Genomic DNA, 12,010 nt, shown 5'->3' with positions numbered 1-12,010 from the left:
TTCCTCAATTTAAATTCCAATTTACTTAGCTCAACTTCTTGGAACATCTGATTAATAAAACAGCACACTTTTCTGCAACTCGTTGGGAGACGACCTGGGACTTAAAACTCCCAGTAATTTTAATTTAAACTCTCTGTGAGTTAAGAACTATACTCGCAACGTAACCATTTTAATAAATTTTTAATTCACCAGCTTCTGCTTCCCATCAGTCTTTTGCAGTATCTGCACCCTGTGGTGCTTCCTCCTGTGGTTGAACTTCTTCTTTTTCAACTATGTCCTGTATGTCCTCTTCCTCTTCAGCATCTTCTAGTTCCACTACCTCTTCAGCTGAGGCGTGTTTTGGTAGGCTTGGCTCCTCCTGATTCCTCTCCTGCAGTGTGGTTCTGGACCTCAGCGTGATGGCATTAATGCCACCCTTGGGATTGGGTAATGGTTGAGAGGGAATTCCACTGGAGCTCAAAGGCTGGTTATTGGAGTTATTCATCGATCCAATCTGTGAGGCAAGAGCTTGCAAAGTAGCGTTCAGACCATTTAGAGTGGCATTAATGTTATTTTCCATGGTCTGTTGTCTCCGATCAATAGATTGTAGTAAATCATCATTAGAAGATGAGGAAGGATAAGTAATTTGAGAGGACTGCTGTAGGATATTCTGTGGTCCTTGGGACTGTCTCAGTTGAGGTGCTTTGTAAGGCTGGTTCTGGTTTTGCTGTCTGTTGTTGTTATTATTCCACCTCTGATTTCCTTGATTGTCTCGGCATCCTCTGTTGTTGTTAACCCTCTAATTCTGGTTAGAATTGTCCTACCATCCATGGTTGTAATTGCCACCTTGATTGTACCCTTGGTTGGGGCGGTCATAGAAATTATGAATGGCTGCCACGGTGTTGTCTTCCTGCTGGAGCTGTGGACATTCATCAGTATAGTGGCTATAATCAGCACAGATTCCACAAACTCTCTGTGGGACTAACTGTTGGCCTTGCTCTGGTGGAGAGGGTTGAGCTTGCTGAACTTGTTGTTGATTCAATTGCATCTGCTTCAGCAAGTTGGTCATTTCACAGATACTCTGAGTCAGAGCAGCAGTCTCTCTGCTAGAGGATACTTCTACAACGGCTTTTAAACGGCCTTATTTCTGCCTTTGATTTCGAGTAGATTCAGCTAAGTCGCTGATCAATTGCCATGCCTCGTCAGTGGTCTTGTACTTTTTCATAGACCTATTGCTAGCACTCTCCAATGTGGTCTTATCTTGGGGCCTCATGCCCTGTATGACGTAACTGAGTAACACTATTTTGTCAATCATATGGTGGGGGCATGCTTCCAGAAGATTATTGAAGCGCTCCCAGTATTCATAGAGAGTCTCAGATTCATCTTGAACAATCATGGAAATGTCTTTCCTTAGTTTATCAGTAACTTCAACTGGAAATAATTTTTCCAAGAATTCTCTTCTCAGTGTATCCTAGTTGGATACAGTTGCTGCTGGTTGAGTGTAGTACCACTCTCTCGCCTTCCCCTCAAGAGAAAACGGGAAAGCTTTTAGCGAAATTGAAGTTTCATCTGCACCATCACGCCTGACAGTAGAATAGGCTGCTTGAAAATCTCTCAGGTGCTTGATAGGCTCTTGAGCAGGCAAGCCATGAAACTTGGGCATCAAATTGAGCAGTGCGGTCTTTATTTCAAAGTCTGTAGCCACCGCAGGGTGATGCGCTTGAAATGGTTGCATTGTAAAATCAGGGGCTCCAGCCTCCTGGATAGTAACTCTCCTAGCTGCTGTCATGTTCCCTGCACGTCAATCAACCAAATCAGTAGAACGGGGTCTGGTTTCTTTCTCAAGTGATGTTTCAGATCCGACCTCAGAGAAGACTAACCGACGCCGAGCTTGCCTTATTCGTGAAATAGGTCTTTCAATCTCAGGATTGAATACTAGCAAGCTTGGATCAGGAAGTGAACGCATCATCTAATGAAAGAAACAAGCAGCTCATGGTAGCAAGATAAAATAAAATGAAAATAAATAAAATCCAATTAATAACTTTAGCACTCTATTACAACTCCCCAGCAACGGCGCCAAAAATTGACGTGGCGGAAATTGGTTAATTAAGAATTGATATAAGTTGTGCGTTGCAAGTATAGTTCTTAACCAACCAGAAATCTGCTTATCAATTTAGAAAGGTTGTCACAAAAATTAAAATTAAAATACTGGGGGTATGAATCCCAGGTCGTCTCCCAACGAGTTGCAGAAAGGTGTGCTATTTTATTAATCAGATATTTTCAGAAAGAGTTTGAGTTGAATAAACAGGAAAATAAATTGGGGAAATTAAGTAATTTAAATAAAAGCCTTGACCGGGAGTAGATTAGTTGGAAGTCCTATTCTTGTTGCAGTACTCTCAAGATTAATTGATAATTGAAGGTCGTTCTATTTAGTTACCCTTACTAAATAAGGGAAAGTCAAACAAGTTGGAATGATGTTTCTACTCACAAGTCCCAATCCGCTTACTTGGAAGGATTGGCGTTAGTGACTAGAGAGCCATCCAACAATGAACCCAATTACAATTTCTCCTTTGAACATTCCAAATCAAGGGTTCCTTTCAATCAACTCCCCTTCAAGTCAGGGAACAACTCGCTCATTGTGAATGTAGAACTCATAACATAGGAAAGGAAATTAAAGAAAGACATGATAAATAAAACTCAAAGGAATCAATTAAAAATAAAAGTAACTCTTGTATTAATAATTCTAAAAATAATCCAATAGTAAAATTGAGTAAATTAAAGGACATGAAAGAGTAAAGCCAAGTAAAGAAAATGAACTAGAATGACGAAGTCTTGATGAGGTAATAACTCTTTTCGATATCCCAATGCAAAGAACAATAGAAAATAAAAATCCTAAGAACTATGAGTGTGTAGAGAAAAAACCTAGAGAAGGAGTAAAACTAAATCAAAAAAACTAAAACTGTGTAGAATGAATGTTGTCTTTCGGTTTCTGCATGTCCTCTGGCTCTTGTCTGCTTTTCCGGGCCGAAAACAAGGTCAAAACAGTGCCCAAAATCGCCCCCAGCGAATTCTGCAGATTATGCAGATCGCGCATGTCACGCAATCGCGTCATTCATGCGGACGCGTCATGCGGCGTTTTGCTTTGCCACGCGGGGGCGTCGTCCACGCCTCCGCGTCACTTGTGCTGTTCCAATCCGCGCGGTCGCGTGAGCCATGCGGTCGCGTCACTGCGATTTCCTCTCTTCCGCGCGGTCGCGTGAGCCATGCGGCCGCGTCACTTCTCGCTGGTCATCTCCTTAATTTCTTGTGTTCCTTTTATTTTTGCAAGCTTCCTTTCCAATCTCCAACTCATTCATGCTCTATAAAGCCTGAAACACTTAACACACAGATCACGACAACGAATGGAATAAAGGAAAATTAAAATACATAATTAAAAGTCTCTAGGAAGCAAGTTTTCAATCATGTAATAATTTTAGGAAGGAAATATAAATGCATGCTAATCATATGAATAAGTGGGTAAAGATCATGATAAAACCACACAATTAAACACATTATAAACCATAAAATAGTGGTTTATGAATGATTGATGCCTTTATCTAGCTCAAGTTGTGAAATCTTTTCTTATATTTCTTCCTTGAAGCAAGCTTTTGATTTTTTTTTATTAGCTTCTCCTTTTGGGTGCTTTGCCCCATGAGTTGATAACAAAGCTATGACTTCTAAATGCTTTGTTTTCAAGTATTACCACTTGATACATAAGCACCACAAGCATTTAATTAGAGGACTTCATTAAGCTCATTTGTTTCTTTTCTTGACTCTCTAATCATTGATGCTCAGAGCCTTGAGCTTTGAGGGAGTACTTTTGCACTTGAGCCTAGCCTTGACTTCTAAGTGTTTTGTTTTCAAGCATTTTACTTGATACATAAACACCACAAGCACTTAACAATTGAATTTTCATTGGTACTCAGAGCCTTCAGCTTTCTCATTCTTTCCCTTTTTCTTTCTTGCCTTAATTTGTAATTGCCTTTTCAAGGTTTTCATGATTTCAAAAGATTTCACAAAATGTCCTAGATAAAAACTTCAATTAAATAAAATCTAATGCAATTGAGCAATAATTAACCATACTAGCCTTCCAATACTTGTATGCACATGCTAAGTTCTTCTTTAATGCCTTGTTTGTTTATGATCATGATACTTTACTGCTTTGAACTTTACAAAACTCAAGTTGGTAGTCATAATGGCATGGCAACATGTTACAGATCAAAATTCAGGCTATGCTCATTCATACCACACATGCATACAGAGAATATAAAGACAATCATGCAATTTAAAGTGCTGAAAACAAAGGAGAGGAAAAGGCACTTTACAACCTTGTAATTCATCTTCTCTATTGTTGTCATTTTTCTCCCATTCTTCCCTTTCTCTTGCCAAACTCAGAATGCTTGTTCATCCTCAAGCAACAATTAGAACAATGGCTATGGGGCTAAGATGGATCATGAATGTCTTAAACAATGAAATGTTAGTAGCACATGTGTTTTAAGCAAGCAAAATTAAAGATAACAATCAATGTACAAGAGACAGAGACATTTTGATTGCATAGATAAGAAGGTGTGCATAGTACATTGCATAAAAGATAAGTGGCACACCAAACTTAGTGTGACACTTTCACTTGGAATTAATGCAAGTATCTTGTAACAATTGGAACCAAATTTTGTTGCATAGCAACACCAAAATTAGAATGCAATCATATGTCAAATTATTTTAATTAAAACTAAGCAAGTGAAACTGTTATTTGTTAAGTACAATCACCAAACCAAGAACCTGTCATGAATAAGGATCTCTTGGTGATGTACTAACAAAGACAGTTAATAAGCAAACTCGAGAAAAGTATTTAAAAAACAGAAAAATAACTAAAGCAAGTAGAATGAAAAAGTGTTAAATCAAAAGAGAAAAATAAAACTGCAGAGGCATTGTGATTATACAAACAAGTGGTGCTGCTGGATGACTTTCATAGAAAATTAAGTGGCACACCAAACTTAGAATCTTAGTGTGACACTTCCATGTAAAATTGATGCAATCATCCATGAAGATGGAAAACAGTTTGTTGCAGGGCAACACCAAACTTAGAATGTAACCATACGCCAATTTATTGAATTTAAACAAAGCACGGAAAGAAAACAAAGCAGAGAAGAATTTAAATGACAAGAAGAGTAAATCAAGCAAGTAACTAAAGAAAGCAATTAATAAAGAGAGACATTCATGGCAAGGCTTGAGATCATAGGCTTTCTATCCTAGTCATACAATGATTAATCCATCTTATTTAGTTAACTCCAACATATGGAAGAAGGTATCATGTTATCTTCACATAGGGAGAATGTCAAACAAGACTAATCAATCATATCACATAATAGTAAGAATTTATCTTATTTCGTCATCTCCAGTATTGGAAGAAGGTATAAGTTATCTTCTATGAGAGAAAGTCAAACAAGACTAGTTAATCTCAATCCAAATGTCCTAATCAACTCACTAATTGGATTAACGAAAGATTAACGTCAATGGAAATAATATTAACTAACAACTCTAGATCACCAACATGAGTTGGGTTTTTATGACTCAAGATTGCCTAATTACTCTTTCCAAGTCATGAATGCTCAAAATCTACTCTAAAGCCCAACCAAGCATTTTGTCAAACACTTGGTGGGTACAAATGGAAAGCATGGTAAAAGTGCAAGAATAATAAATCTACCAACTATAAATTGCAAGGAGAGTAAATTCATAACTCAAATCAACAATTAAAAGAACATCAAACATAAATTTCATAAAAGAAAATATCCAATTCCAACAAGAGTTCATGAACATAAAAGAGGCATAAAAGTAAAAATAAAAAGAGAACTAAGAGGAATAGAGTAGTAGAACAAGAAATTGTAAAAGAAACAAGATGAAACATGTAATTAAACCTAAATCTAGAAGAAATTAACCTAACCTAATTCTAGAGAGAGGAGGGAGCTTCTCTCTCTAGAAACTAACCTACATGATGCTATACTACCAAACAATTGCTCCCTCCTTGTCCAAGCTTGAATTCTGCATGAAATAGCATCAAAAATGAGTTCGGTTGGGCCCAAAGTGCTTCAGAAATCGCTGGGGGCAATTTCTCTTTAGTGGGCCACGAGCAGCATCGGCACGCACACGTACATGGCGCGTGCGCGCCCCTGAACGGGAAGTAACATATGGCAAATTTTCTATCATTTCGAAGCCCCAGATGTTAGCTTTCCAACGCAACTAAAACTGCCTCATTTGGACCTCTGTAGCTCAAGTTATGGTCGATTGAGTGCAAAGAGGTCAGGCTTGACAGCTTTACGGTTCCTTCATTTCTTCATGAGTTCTCCCACTTTGCATGCTTTTCTCCTCACTTCTTCCATCCAATACTTGCCTTAACCTGAAATCACTCAACAAATATATCAAGGTATCGAATGAAATCAAAGTGAGTTAAATTTAGCTATTTTAAGGCCTAAAAAGCATGTTTTCACATTTAAGCAGAAATCAAGGGAGAATTGCAAAACTATGCTATTTCATTGAATAAATGTGAGAAAAATTGATAAAATCCCCCAAATTAAGCACAAGATAAACCACAAAATCGGGGTTTATCAAATCTCCCCACACTTAAACCAAGCATGTCCTCATGCTAAGAATAAAGAAGGACAAGAAAAGGGTATGAACATTTATTCAATGCAAAGAAACTATATAAACCTATCTACATGCATGCAACTAGATGTAATATGACTCTACCTACTTGGTCAAAAGTAAATTAATCTCCAAGAATATATATCAAGTAGGGCTAAGTAGTATGATAACTCATGAATCCTACCAATTCAAATATCAAAATGAAGTTCAAATAGACTTGCAAGAAGAGCTCATGAAAGCAAGGAACAAGGAATTGAGCATCGAACCCTCACCGGATGTGTATCCGCTCTAGTCGCTCTAGTGTATAGGGTTGATCCACTCAATTCTCTTCTAATCATGATTTCCATGATTTATTTTTCATCTAACAATCAACAATTATTTAATGCATGCATACATTCATCATGAGGACTTATTCGTAGGTTGTAATGGGGCTAGGGTAAAGGTATGATGCATATGGTCAAGTGAGCTTGAAATTTGAATCTTTGATTAGCCTAAGCTCACACCTAACACATAAAACAACCTATACAATTCTAATACACAACTTGGCTACCCATGATTCCCACTTTTTCACATACTCATGCATTCTCTTTAATTAACATTCCATATGCATTGATTTTTATTGAACTTTACTTTAGGGTATTTTTTCCCTTTTTTATTTCTTTTTCTCTTTTATATATATATATATATCTTCTTTATTTTTTTTAAAGTATATACAAACATATCAATGCATATGGTTTTACATAAAGTGCATGAATATTTATCCAATTCCCAATATTTTCAACAAAAATAAAAATTACACTTTTACCTCAACCAATGTCCCAAGTTTCCCATACCCAATTGATACACACCCTCACTAGCCTAAGCTAATCAAAGATCCAAATTAAGGGACATTTATTGTTTTTCACTTAGGGGTAGTGATGTGCTATAATTAAGAACAAAAGGGATTCAATAGGCTCAAAATTAGCTAACAATGGTTGATGAAAGGTAGGCTATTTGGGTAAGTGAGCTAAATAAAATGATGGCCTCAATCATATAAAGGCATGTATACATGGAATAATGGACATAAAGAATCAAACAAATCAAAGATTACAATCATAGAAAGAGAACAATGCACACAAGAATGAAAATTAAGTGGTTATAAGATGTAACCACACAATTGGGCTTAAAACTCACATGCTTGTGTTCTTAGCTCAAAAACCATGTTCCAAAATAAATTCTTCAAGCAAGTTCAACACAAAAATTGTTTTTTTTTTCAAATTGGTAGGGTGCCCTAAAACAATTTCCTGGAAAAGAAATCATCACCCTAACCAAGTAGTCCTAACATAAAAAGGAAGTGGTAAAAATATGTACAAATTTTAACTAACATGCAATCTATCATACAATGCAACAACTAATCTAACAAAGGAAATAAAGAATTGTTGTTGAAAAAGGAAGAAGTTGTTACCCATGGAGATCGGTCGAATGACCTCCCCACATTTAGAAATTTGCACCGTCCTCGGTGCATGCAAAGAAGAGCAAAGTGGACGGCTTGCTACAATTGATGAGCTCCTTCAAAATATTGTGCGGGTGAACTTGTTTGTTGCCCCATTTAGAAGCCTTTCAAATCCTTTCCTTCTTGGTGGCCATCCTAAAAGGAAAGAAGAAGAAAGAAAATTAAGCCTACGACAAAGATATCAAAGCAATTAGAACATAGGCAGGGGCTAATGCCAAATAAAAGTATGGTTCTCAAATATATGGTAGCTACAACATATAAGTGAGAAAACAATATAAGCTAAGGGCATATCAACTAATACTTGATGCAAGAGTAAAGTCAAAGCATAGGTAAATGACATGAAGAGCATGTTGCATCAAGCTTAATCAATAATTGACACAAACAAGATTAATGATAAGCATGAGAGCATTTGGTCCCATCCTAACTCAATGATGATGTTGTACAAAAACAAGGGATCATGAGTCAGGAGGAACTAAAGCACTAATCTTGTGTGTAGAGCAAATATTACAATTAATGCCAAATAAGTCACAAAGCACCAAGATTAACCAAGAAATTCTCAACAATTGAATATAAGAATCCAACACCATTATTAAAATAAGAAACTTAGAAAAGAAAATAAGAATAAGCTATAAAAACAAAATTAAAATCCAATAAATGAAATTAAGCAAATGCAACATATAAAAGAAGATGAAAATAAGAAAAATAAAGAGTGAAAATTTTGAAAAGAAAGTAAGAAAGGAAGAAAGAAGAAGAAAGAAAGAGGAAGAAACTAGAAGGAAAAGAAGAGAAGAAGGGAAAAAGAAAACAGGGCAAAACAGGGGAAAAACAGGGCGCGGAGGGCAACGCGTACACATCACGCACGCGTGCGCGTGGGTGGGCAGGCGAGACAGGCGACGCGGATGCGCATAGCACGCATACTCGTGGATGTGAAGATGGCGACCGACGCGGACGCGTCATGTACGCTTGCGCGTCAGGTCGCGAGCACAGAATATGCACAACTTTGGCACAACTCTCTGGTTTTTGTACCAGGAGTGTGAGATGCACCACCGACGCGCGCGCACACAGTGCGCTTGTGCGCGGATGCCCGTTTTTATTTATTTTTTTTTTCAAAAACAGGGCACTCTCCTAATCTACAAGGATTCTAAAACAATCACAACTCAAATTTAATAACAAATCCTTTTAGTTTTTGAAAAAAATTTTCAAATACACTAAAAAAAACTTATACTACAAGCAAAATACAATTCAACAACAACTAAAGTAATCAAAACAAACTAAGAAACAACCAGTCAATCAAAGCAAAATGTATAAGAGTATAGAAAATAACAAAAACTACCTACAATGGCAACTCCAATCACTTATAAACTAAATCTAAAAGAGAGCGGAAAGAGTTTACCATGGTGGGGTATCTCCCACCTAACACTTTTAGTTTAAGTCCTTAAGTTGGACATTTGGGAAGCTCCTTGTTATGGTGGCTTGTGCTTGATTGGGTCCTTCACAAGCTAAGGGTTCCCAAAATTGATCCTTATATATACCCGGATCCCAAATCTTGTTTCTACACCCATCTTCAAGTTGATCATCACAATTCCAATTGGATAAGAAGTGATCCGAATTCTCAAGTAAACACCAAAGCATCTTTCTAGAGCCCTTTAGTTGAGAACTATACCAACCATTGCACTTAGACTTCAAGCTTCCAACCATAAGGAACCTTGATTGGCATTTCCACCCACTAACTAATTCTCTCCTACTCTTGACTCCACAAAGAGCTCTAAGTTGCCCATCCATCTCAAGCAAACCATACTCAAGTGGGAAAGTAAAGATTAGAGATAAGGATTTTACCCACTTGAATGTTATGTTGGATGGTGACTTAGGAAGGGACATCTCCAATGGTCTTGTAAGTTCCATTCCCTTGTGCTCTTCTTTGACTACTTCCACCTCTTGGCAAGCTTTTTCAACTTCAATTCCTTGACCACCAACTTCTTCCACACATTCTTCATTGGTGGAGCTTGCCTCTTGATCATCCTCTTCCAATCTTTCATCATTCATACTATGCCTTGGAGGTTGCGTATTATCCTCCTCAACACCTAATTTAAAATCATTGGAAGAAGGTTCAACAACTTGCACAAAATCATCAACAATGTCACTTGGTGTGGAAGTGCTCTCAAGTTTGAAATTCACCTTGGTGCACGAAATCACAATCACACTTTTGCAATTCTGCACAACTAACCAGCAAGTGCACTAGGTCATCCAAGTAATACCTTACGTGAGTAAGGGTCGATTCCACGGTGATTGTCGGCTTGAAGCAAGCTATGGTTATCTTGTAACTCTTAGTCAGGATATCAATAATTCTGAGATTTAATTGTAAAAAGTAAAAGAACATAAAATAAATACTTGTTATGCAGTAATGGAGAACAGGTTGAGGTTTTGGAGATGCTCTGTCTTCTGAATTTCTGCTTTCCTACTGTCTTCTTCTTCATGCACGCAAGGCTCCTTCCATGGCAAGCTGTATGTTGGTGGATCACCGTTGTCAATGGCTACCATCCATCCTCTCAGTGAAAATGGTCCAAATGCACTATCACTGCACAGCTAATCATCTGTCGATTCTCACTCATGCTGGAATAGGATCCATTGATCCTTTTACGTCTGTCACTACGCCCAGCACTTGCGAGTTTGAAGCTCGTCACAGTCATCCTATCCTAGATGCTACTCAGAATACCACAGACAAGGTTTAGACGTTCTGGATCTCAAGAATGCTGCCAATTGATTCTAGCTTATACCACGAAGACTTTGATCTGAACCAGGAGGTTAAGAGATAATCACTCAGTCTAAGGTAGAACGGAGGTGGTTGTCAGGCACGCGTTCATAGGTTGAGAATGATGATGAGTGTCACAGATCATCACATTCTTCAAGTTGACGTACGATTAAATATCTTAGAATAAAAGCAAGCGTGATTGAATGGAAAACAGTAGTAATTGCATTAATTCATCAAAACACAGCAGAGCTCCTCACCCCCAACCATGGGGTTTAGAGACTCATGCCACAGAAGATACAATATGAAATATGTAGAGTGTCATGAGGTACAAGATGAATCACTAAAAGTAGTTTTTATAATAAAATAGTGACCTAGGGTTACAGAAAATGAGTAAGCTAGAATAGTTAGTGTAGAAATCCACTTCCGGGGCCCACTTGGTGTGTGCTTGGGCTGAGCATTGAAGCTTTCACGTGTAGAGACCTTTCTTGGAGCTAAACGCCAGCTTTTGTGCCAGTTTGGGCGTTTAACTCCAGCTTTCATGCCAGTTCTGCCGTTTTGACGCTAGAATTTCTATGCTGACTTGGAACGCCGGTTTGGGCCATCAAATCTCGGGCAAAGTATGGACTATTAGATATTGCTGGAAAGCCGAGGATGTCTACTTTCCAACGCAATTGAGAGCGCGCTAATTGGGCTTCTATAGCTCCAGAAAATCTATTTCGAATGTAGGGAGGTCAGAATCCAACGGCATCTGCAGTCCTTTTTCAGCCTCTGAATCAGATTTTTGCTCAGGTCCCTCAATTTCAGCCAGAAAATATCTGAAATCACAGAAAAATACACAAACTCATAGTAAAGTCCAGAAATGTGAATTTTATTTAAAAAATAATAAAAATATAATAAAAACTAACTAAAATATACTAAAAACAATGCCAAAAAGCTTATAAATTATCCGCTTATCACAACACCAAACTTAAATTGTTGCTTGGCCCCAAGCTACTAAAAACAAAGTATGATAAAAAGAATAGAATACACAATGAATTTCAAAAACATCTATGAAGATCAGTCTCAATTAGATGAGTGGGGCTGTTAGTTTTTTGCTTCTGAACAGATTTGGC

General features: G+C 37.6%; 1 non-coding gene across 1 annotated transcript; it reads left to right on the top strand.

Annotated features, from left to right (window-relative positions):
* Nucleotides 1–1,288: 1,288 nt before the first annotated feature.
* Nucleotides 1,289–1,396, top strand: LOC112780832 (small nucleolar RNA R71). Its single transcript, XR_003191644.1, has one exon. It is a non-coding gene; the product is annotated as a small nucleolar RNA R71 (small nucleolar RNA).
* The last annotated feature ends 10,614 nt before the right edge of the window (nt 1,397–12,010 follow it).

Source organism: Arachis hypogaea, chromosome 19 (assembly GCF_003086295.3).
Source record: "Arachis hypogaea cultivar Tifrunner chromosome 19, arahy.Tifrunner.gnm2.J5K5, whole genome shotgun sequence".
NCBI lineage: Eukaryota > Viridiplantae > Streptophyta > Magnoliopsida > Fabales > Fabaceae > Arachis > Arachis hypogaea.
The sequence above is the reverse complement of the archived record's forward strand: the minus strand, read 5'-3'. Positions and strand labels throughout refer to the sequence as shown.